General features: G+C 37.2%; 1 long non-coding RNA gene across 1 annotated transcript; it reads right to left on the reverse strand.

Annotated features, from left to right (window-relative positions):
- Nucleotides 1-332: 332 nt before the first annotated feature.
- LOC128557985 (uncharacterized) lies at nt 333-4,940 on the reverse strand. The gene is made up of 3 exons (XR_008371524.1): nt 1,532-4,940; nt 1,072-1,207; nt 333-455 (listed from the first exon to the last, which is right to left on the reverse strand). It is a non-coding gene; the product is annotated as an uncharacterized LOC128557985 (long non-coding RNA).
- Between the last annotated feature and the right edge of the window lie 5,568 nt (nt 4,941-10,508).

The raw sequence follows: 10,508 nt of genomic DNA on the forward strand, positions 1-10,508 counted from the left end.
TCCGCGCAGTCTGGTGAGGATCCATGATGTTCGCTAATGGTTTCTCTTAATTGCAATAGGCTTTGAAAGCGGACAGCATGGATCCTGACCAGACTGCGTGGATGCGCAATCTGGTTCGGATCCATGCTGGTCGCAAATGCACTATGTTGGTTTTCTCATGGTGCGGCTCATTATAATGCATACGTGCCAGAAGAATTGTTTGCCGCAATATTTTAACATCAGAATACAGCAGGTAAAAACTGAACAAATGTTATGAAGTAATATTTCTCCTTTACCTGAATAAAGTCTTCGTCTGTCATCTTGGTCATCGATTAAGGTTTTTCTGGGGTGGGTGGGGGGGGGGGGGGGTGTGCACGAGGTGTAGAAGAGCTCTCTATCATAGCATGAAAATACACAGTATGTCCGTCAAGGCTTGAACTACACTAAAACCACTACATGTTGCCCATAGAACAGCGCTGAAAAAAAATATATATCACATTTATAAGTTTTTATTGCACTATTGCTAATAATAGTATATGACTACATTTGTTTTTATGTCAATTAATTTTATGAAAACGGCCGATTCGCGATTTGCTTAGTGATGGTCTCTAGATAAGACAGAGCACATTAAATTCCCTTTAGGGTTGATATTTTGAAAGTAACACCACCCATTACTTCTGCCACTGGAGCAACTGGTGTCCTCTGCTAAATATGAATGCCCACTAACGTCCTCAAATATATGGATATAATCCTTAAGTTTAGTTACCGAAATTATTTTGTAAAGTTTAAATCACTACCAGTCAATTTTTCAGAACTTGAAAATCACTCAATATTTTCTGGAAATATAAAGAAAAGTTCTGCCACAAAACCAGATTTCAGCCTATATCAACAGAAGCTGTGGTGTACCTGTCACATTTTACATAGTTCTAGAAAAGTCAATAAAATCTAGATAACCAAATCCAGTTCCTTAAAAAATACAATTTAGCTCTCCAAAAAGCAAACGGCTCAGTCAGAAAAAATTAAGTGTTTTACAAATTCTAGATCGAACTCGCGCCGCATAATTAGCAGTTATTAAGTAATTTAGTAGCCTACCGTAGACATAAGGGGTCCAGCGCACCTCTGATGACCGGCTTCGATAGGGTACCAGCGCATCTCTGGTGAGTGGCATTGATGGTACCAGCAAGGCAGTCCTAATGCAACTGTAGTTCCATCAAATAAATATTTCTTCCTGTTCATACAATTATAGATAAACACATTGTTTTTCCTGGGTTTCTCAACAAGACTTACACCAAAGTCACGTTTGGAAAACTGAGTCAACTTTCTTTAAAAATAATAAAAAAAGTTTTATCCCTGTTTACTTCATACTGACAGAAATAAGCTTTCGAATAATGATACACAAAAATAAATGCACTGCTGGCTGAAAACTGGTCAGAAAATATCAAATTTGTAGAAAATTTATCAAAATGAAAATGAATGTGCACAACTTCTTTGAAAACTGCTCGCCTTATATAAAGCTAGCCAATGAAATAAAATAATTGTACAAATTACATACCTCATTGCGCCGGAGACAAAGGTCAAGCTATACCGTTCACCAAACCATAGCGAAATCTACAACATTTGCCATCTATGCATGTGCTTGTATAGTCAACATCAGAAGTCCACTAAATCATTTCGAAATCTACAATATGACATCCGTGCACGTGCTTGTAGTCGATATCAAGCACCATAGCTGCACCACCCACTAAACATTTGTGATATCTGCAACATGATATCTTCACAAGCGCTTGTAGTCAACATCAGCCACCATTTTGGAAAACTCTGCAGGAAAATATGCATATAGAATAGGATAATGATAAGTAGCAATATAGATCTACCTACCTGTTCATGAAAAAGAGAATCGCACACTGTTTCGTCTGCATCTCCTGTCGTCTGCATCTCCATATCGTCTGCGTCTTTATTCTCCAAGTATCCCCATACTCTAGTAGAAAAAAACAACAGCAAAACAAAAAGAATAAAAAGCAGAAATAAAATAGAAAATTTGCGCGCGTTAGCCCAGATGTCGTCTCCACCTTATGTCTGTCGTCTGCATATTTCACGATATGTCATTCCAGCTATTTAAAATTTATGGAACAAGTAAAGTTATTAAAACATACCGCAAGATTTACCTTATTCTAATAACTGTTTACGGGAATAAATCGAGTAATAATTAGATATTACTAATGGAAGACAGAAAAACATATTGTAACGGAACAAAAGACAAAGAACCCAATACAACAAACAATTCGCACCAACAAAAAACCCTTTTTGACAAAAGAACCAAAACTATATCGTACACGTTTGAGAAGAACACATTGAAGACACCACAAACACAATCACGAACACTAAAACACCACCAAAATAACCACCAAAACACATAACACGACAAACACCACAACAAACACAAGCAAAACACACAACACAACAAACACCACAACAAACAGCACCAAGCAGCCACCCACTGTAAATAAATCCCTGACAAAACAGCAAACACCGAACACACAGTATTGCAAAACAAAAACATACAAGGTAGACCGGGTGCTCAATAAGTGTACCTATTATCCAGATTTTTGTTAAATTCAAATTGTACTTGATTTCATTCAGAGGTCTTAGCAAGGCTTAGATTATCTAAAGCTATGCATTTACCATGTGACTGGTTGCAGGAATTCTCTCACTGCTGTTTGTAGAATTGGTCGTCTGTCCTCCATAAATGCCATTGCAAAGATGAAAAGGTACATTTCTTTGGTAACCCTGTTGAGTGAATAGACACAGAAAGGCATGTGTAAAAAAGAAACAAATATATAAGGAAGAACAAGTAAACATACACACCCTGTATGTTCCAAAATTTGCTGTATAACTTTGTACATCTGAACGCCGGGCCATCCGTAATACCATCGCCTAGATGAAGAGGTCCGTTTCTATGGTAACTCTGTGTAGTTTATAGATACAGAAAGGCATGTGTAAAAATAGAAACCAATGTATGAGGAAGAACTAGTAAGCATACACACCCTATATGTTCCAAAATTTGCTGTATAACTTTGTACATCTGAACGCCGGGCCATCCGTAATAACATCGCCTAGATGAAGAGGTCCGTTTCTATGGTAACTCTGTGGAGTGTATAGATACAGAAAGGCATGTGTAAAAAAAGAAACAAATATATAAGGAAGAACAAGTAAACATACACACCCTATATGTTCCAAAATTTGCTGTATAACTTTGTACATCTGAACGCCGGGCCATCCGTAATAACATCGCCTAGATGAAGAGGTCCGTTTCTATGGTAACTCTGTGGAGTGTATAGATACAGAAAGGCATGTGTAAAAATAGAAACTAATGTATGAGGAAGAACTAGTAAGCATACACACCCTATGTGTTCCAAAATATGCTGTATAACTTTGTACATCTGAACGCCGGGCCATCCGTAATAACATCGCCTAGATGAAGAGGTCCGTTTCTATGGTAACTCTGTGGAGTGTATAGGTACAGAAAGGCATGTGTAAAAATAGAAACAAATATATAAGGAAGAACAAGTAAACATACACACCCTGTATGTTCCAAAATTTGCTGTATAACTTTGTACATTCAAATGCCAGCCATCCATTATATCATTGCCTAGATGTAGAGGTACGTTTCCATGGCAACCTTATTGAGATTAAGTGTACAGATACAGAAAGGCATGTGTAAAAACAAAAACAAATATGTCAAAATGTTACCACAAAAAAGAACTAGTAAACATACACACTCTATATGTTCCAAACTCTGTATAGCTGTATAACTTTGTACATCTGACGCCGGCTATCCGTAATACCATCGCCTAGATGAAGAGGTACGTTTCTATGGTAAGTTACCGTAACCCTGTTGAGGTTAAATGTAAAGAAACAGAAAGGCATCCATTATATACTATACCATTGCCTACATGAAGAGGTACCTCGCCATGGCCATCATGATACGGTTAATTGTATAGATACAGAAAATATGTGAAAAACAGAAACAAATATATTAAAATGTTACCACAAGAAAGAATTAGCAAACATATACACCCTATATGTTCCAACATCTGCTGTATAACTTAGTATATCTGAACGCCAGTCATCAATTATATAATTGCCTACATGAAGAGGTACGTTTCCGTGGTAACCCTCTTGAAGTTACGTGTATGATTACAGAATGACACATGTCCAAACTGAAACAGATATATGAAAATTTTGCCACAAGAAAGAACTTATAAACATACACACCCTTACCTATTTGTTCCAAAATCTGCTGTATAAATTTGTACATAAGAACGTCTGACATCCATTATACCACTGTCTAGATGAAGAGGTGCGTTTCCATTGTAATTGTTGAGGCTGGGTATATAGATACAGAAAAGCATGTGTAAAAACAGAAATAGATATATGAAAATGTTGCCACAAGAAAGATCTATTAAATAATATTTGATTGTAACTTTGTACATTCGAATGCATTATATCATTGCCTAGATGTAGAGGCACGTTTCCATGGTAACCTTATTGTGATTAAGTGTACAGATACAGAAATGCATGTGTAAACAAGAGGGCCACGATGGCCCTATATCGCTCACCTGAGTACCATTGCTCTTAATGATAAGATCAAGTTTTCACATAGATCACATAGGCATACATCATCAGGATAAATAGTTTCTCGTAACAGTCCCTTTTGACCTATGGGTCACGTACTAGTTGGGGCCAATCTCCATACCAAGCTTCTGGGTCCTATGCTCAAATGCTGCATTTTTGTACTAGCATGACTATTCCTTACCCTGGAAGACTTAAATAACATTTAAAACCAATCTCATTAGATGCTGCTGAGGTATATTCATTTACATAAAATAAAGGGAGGTAATTTGTCATAAATTCAGCCAAAAGTTATCTACCCTGATTGTCCGAGTCCATCTGATAGCATAAATGACATTTTAAATAACTCAGTATCTTCATTGGTTAGTGAGATAAACCCATTTTAATTTGAAACAAATTGAGGTAATTTGACATAAAACAGTACATATTTATCTACCCTGACTGTCTCAGTCTAACAAATGACAATAATGAAATTTCAAATGAGTCCTATAAATACTCACGGAGATACATCCATTTTTATTAAAATCAGGGGAGGTAATCATGTATTGGTATATGCATATAGAAGATACAGAATACAAGCCTTTACAACAGTACATTAGAAAAGTAAGTAAAAGTAGAATTTTCTTAACATGGAAGACATAAATAACATTCCAAACCAATCTCATTAGAAGCTGCTAGGTATATTCATTTACATAAACAAGAGCTGTCGGATGACAGCGCGCTCGACTGTTCGAAGAATTGACTGAAGAATGGAGTCAAAATATTTCTACAGATATTCAGACAAAAGAAAAAAATACACTAGACAAACAATATTCCTGTATTTTTGGATTTCGATAAGTCTTGCACTAAATGGCAATATGTGAACCAATTAAGTCCAAAAAGGTCCATTATTCAGCCAAAATAGTTGTCAGAGTAATGTACTCTTGCCTACAGATGAAAATCATGATGATAAACAAGTGTTCAAAGTTTAAAAGCCGTAAGTCAAATAGTTTTGACAAAACGTGGACTTGTATGAAATCAGAACCAATTTCCAAGTCCAAAAAGGGCAATAATTCAGCCAAAATATATGACAGAGTTATGTACTCTTTCCTACAGATAGAGACTATTATACTGAACAAGTGATAAAAGTTTCAAAGCCATATGTCAAACACTTTACACAAAATATGAACTGGTACGAAAAACTTAACCAAGATTTCTAAGTCAAAAGGGGCCATAATTCAGCCAAAATCCTTGATGAAGTTATGTACTCTTGCCTATAACTGGACATGGTAATGGTAAACAGGTGTTGAAAGATTCAAAGCTTTATCTTTAAAGATTTTGTCAAAATATGAACTGGTACGAAAAACTTAACCCAGATTTCTAAGTCAAAAAGGGCCATAATTCAGCCAAATTCCTTGGTGGAGTTATGTGCTCTTGCCTATAACTGGACATGGTAATGGTAAACAAGTGTTGAAAGTTTCAAAGCTTTATCTCAAAAGACTTTGTCAAAATATGAACTGGTACGAAAAATTTAACCAAGATTTCTATTCTAAGTCGAAAGGGGCCATAATTCAGCCAAAATCCTTGACGGAGTTATGTACTCTTGCCTATAACTGGACATGGTGATGGTAAACTATTATTGAAGGTTTCAAAGCTTTATCTCAAAAGACTTTGTCAAAATATGAACTGGTACGAAAAACTTAACCATGATTTCTAAGTCAAAAGGGGCCATAATTCAGCCAAAATCCCTGATGGAGTTATGTGCTCTTGCCTATAACTGGCCATGGTGATGGTAAACAAGTGTTGAAAGTTTCAAAGCTTTATCTCAAAAGACTTTGTCAAAATGTGGACTGGTACGAAAAACTTAACCAAGGTGTGACGCCGACGCCGACGCCGTGGTGAGTAGGATAGCTCTACTTATTCTTCGGATAGTCGAGCTAAAAATAAAGGGAAGCAATTTGTCATACATTCAGTCAATATGTATCTTCACTGATTGTCCAATTCCATCTGATGGCATAAATGAAATTTCAGATCAGTATCTTCATTAGTTACGGAGATATACCCATTTCAATTTGAAATAAAGGGAGGAAATTTTACATAAAATCAGTCCATAGTTATCACCCTGATTGTCTGAGTCCAACTAATGACAATAATGAAATTTCAAATGAGTCCTACAAGTACTTACTGATATAAATCCATTTTGATAAAAATCAGGGGAGGTAATCAGATATAAAATAACTCCAGAACCTATGATTGGATCTGACAGATTCATCATGGAATCCAAGATTTCTTGTTGTTGAAGATATTTTGCAAGTTTGTATCAAATCAAACCATAAATGAAATCTCTATATGGCTGCAAAAGCCAAAATAGCAAATTTTGGACCTTTAAGGGGCCATAACTCTGGAACCCACGACTGGATCTGGCCAGTTTTCGAAAAGAACCCAGATATTATGCCAATAAAAGTTGTGTGCAAGTTTGATTAAAGTTGATTGCAAAATGTTGCCTCTATGGTGTTCACAAGCAAAAAATAGCAAATTTTGGCCGTTTAAGGGGCCATTACTCTGGAACCCATGATGGGATCTGGCCAGTTTTCGAAAGGAACCGAGATATTATGCCAATACAAGTTGTGTGCAAATTTGATTAAAGTTTATTACAAAATGTGGTCTCTATCGTGTTCATAATCCAAAAATAGCAAATTTTGGCCTTTAAGGGGCTATAACTCTTGAATCCATGAAGGGATCTGGCCAGTTTTCGAAAGGAACCGAGATATTATGCTAATACAAGTTGTGTGCAAGTTTTATCAAAGTTGATTGCAAAATGTGGTCTCTATCATGTTCACAAGCCAAAAATGGCAAATTTCGGCCCTTCATGGGGTCATAACTCTGGAACCCATGATGGGATTTTGCCAATTTTCGAAAGAACCGAGATATTATGCCAATACAAGTTGTGTGCAAGTTTTATTAAAGTTGATTGCAAAATGTTGTCTCTATCGTTTTCACAAGCCAAAAATAGCAAATTTTGACCCTTAAAGGAGCCATAACTCTGGAACTCATGATGACAGGTGAGCTAAAAACAAAAACAAATATGTCGAAATGTTGCCACAAAAAATGAACTAGTAAACATACACACCCTATATGTTCCAAACTCTATACAGCTGTATAACATCTATAAACGCCAGTCATCAAATATACCATTGCCTAGATGTAGAGGTATGTTTCCATGATGATGCTCCATGGTTACCCTGTAGATACAGAGCGGCATGTATAAACACAGAAAGAAACATATCATAAAGTGTAAACAAGAAAGGAAAAGATATTCCAAAATCTGCTGTTAAAACTTTGAAAATCTGAATATCGGATATCCATTTATCATTGCCTAGATGTAAATGTACGTTTCCACAACCCTGTTGTGTCTATAGAAACGGAAAAAATGTGAAAAAAGAGAAACAAACATATATCATAGTGCTGCCTGAAGAAAGGAAATGTAAACATGCACAACGAAATTTGCTGTACATAACTGAACTGAAAAATGGGTGAAAGCGCAAAAAAGAATCATTTACTAGTTAAACGGAAGTATGAGAAAAGACAGACAGAAATACAGTAGAAAGAAAATAGAAAAGAAAGCAGAGGAAGTAAAAAAAAAATACATACCATTTTTGGCGTGCCCCGCTGAACACCGACGCTAGCGCTAACAATAACAATACGTAGTCATGAAATTCACGTGCTGGATGAACTGAGCATAAACAGTGCCTCGGGAATTACGTGTTGAGTGATTCACAAAAGGTGAGTGAATTGTGTCAGAATATCTCAAACATATTTTGTACGAGTTCTTTGGAGTTACTGGGTGATTGCAGCCAATCGCTGTTCTTTACAGCAATTTTTACCTTCTTACAAAATCAAATTGATTTTTTCATGTGTATTGTAGTCTCGACCGGGATGGTTGGGCTTTTAGGCGATTATTCATATCGATCATTTCATTGTAGAAATAAGGGGTGTAGCCGTATATCTAATTAGTGTGTTAAAATATGTACTTACATTGGATCAGTTAAACTTTCAAATAAGCACATTTATTTTCATTTTCTCGTACAGATCGTGTTTTCTTTTTAACAAAATTTGCTCGCCAATACTGTGTATATATATGAGAAGCGTTTTACATACACTCCTTTTTAGTAGTAGGTTTTGCCTCATTACGTATTATAACACAAAGGTCAACCATCGGGGTCAACTTGCGTCCAGTATATGTGACATCGTTTGTGGAGTAATTTATACAAATGCTGATTAAACTTACTGACTGATAGACTTTGACCAGGCCCCGTGTTCACAAAACATTTTCAGTCTCAGCTGAGTTTGATAATGAAATTTTATTTCTCATTTTATCTAAATAGCATGTTTCAGACTGAATTTTAAGTTAATAATTATTTTAATGTGACTATTCAGTATTAATGGTCAGTCTCGTTTGGAATTTAAGCTTCAAGATATTAAAATTTCAAACTCAAACTCAGCTGAGACCGAAAAACGTTTTGTGAACACCGGGGCCAGTAGTTGCGGGTGTATCTCATATGGCGAACCTTTGACCTGTGTGGCGGTGACTTGGCAGCAGAAGGTCACATGTACAATAACCGGATGGTACAGAAACTATTCAACCACTATTTTCTTTAGTCTTTTCTATAACACCCCTGTAAGTTTGACATTGGACCGGTTGAAAGTTGTAGGTTTATAAAACTGACCTCGCCTCACCCCATCTGCCGAATTCTTTCAAAACAAGATTTTCTCCAGAATGAAATAAAAAGCGCTTCCGAACAACTTTAAAACTCGCTTACGGATACGCATACGTTTTTTTTCGAGATAGCGTCCTTGCTGACCTTTCTGTGAGATCGCCATCTCCTACAACAGCCACCTGGTTCGACCTAAACTAGCGTCCCGAAAGACCCTCCTGTCTACTGCTGAAGGGCATTAAAGTATTAAATAAACACAAATTAACATTGTTTTGCGGTAGACATTATTAACTAAGTGTTATTTATTAAAAAGAACGCACGCACGCACGTACTCCTTTCAGAAAGTGCACCTGTAAAACTTTTCATCATTTGTGGTGAGCTTCGTTGTTTGCTGACAAATATTGGTATTAATTTATTTCGTCTAAATGCCGTTCTGTAGACTCTGAACTTTTTATTCACACTTTGAGCTTAAAACAAGCAAAGACAACTTTCATTTCCTTGATGATTAACTTACGACAGTGTGTTTGTGTGTGTGCGTACGGGCGTGTGCGGGTGCGGGGATGGGCGGGTGAGGTCATAAGGAAGAAGTTTGCAGTCAACTGTACAGGAAAACTTAACGCTTCGATCAGAGTACATGATCGAGTAATTGCTGTAACCTTTAAATAAGAACATAGTCAAAACAGTTCCATTGTTTAACAATACTTCAAAAGCAAGCGCAAAATTAGAACTAATACAACGTTCAAATTTCGTTGTATAAACGAAAACGTAAGACAAATGCAATGTTTGTTTGTTCTGGGTTTAGCGCCTTTTCTCAACAATATTTCAATTATGTAACGGCGGACAGTTAACCTAACTTCTCCTTCCCTCCGGAGCGTGCACGTCGCGGAGAAGGCACATGGCATCGCTGGATGTAGGTCCAAAACAACTGTCGATGTCCTGACTAATCCGGAGGGAGTGGCCCGAAAAGGGACTGTTTGTGAAAAGGAGCTACGTACTTGGCTGACGGCTTGCTGTTCAGATGGCATGCAGAGAAGCCCCCGAGCTGCTCAAACTCCACGCTCAACGTGTGTGTGTGTGTGTGGGGGGGGGGGGGGGGGGGGGGGGGGGGCGGCAAGCGAGGAGGGGCACACAACACCACAGCGGAGGAGCGGCGGACACCAACGACAACATCGGATTGCGGCACTTTTTAAGGGCGCCTTCTAG

This window comes from Mercenaria mercenaria, chromosome 6 (assembly GCF_021730395.1).
Source record: "Mercenaria mercenaria strain notata chromosome 6, MADL_Memer_1, whole genome shotgun sequence".
In the NCBI taxonomy this organism is placed as follows: Eukaryota; Metazoa; Mollusca; class Bivalvia; order Venerida; family Veneridae; genus Mercenaria; species Mercenaria mercenaria.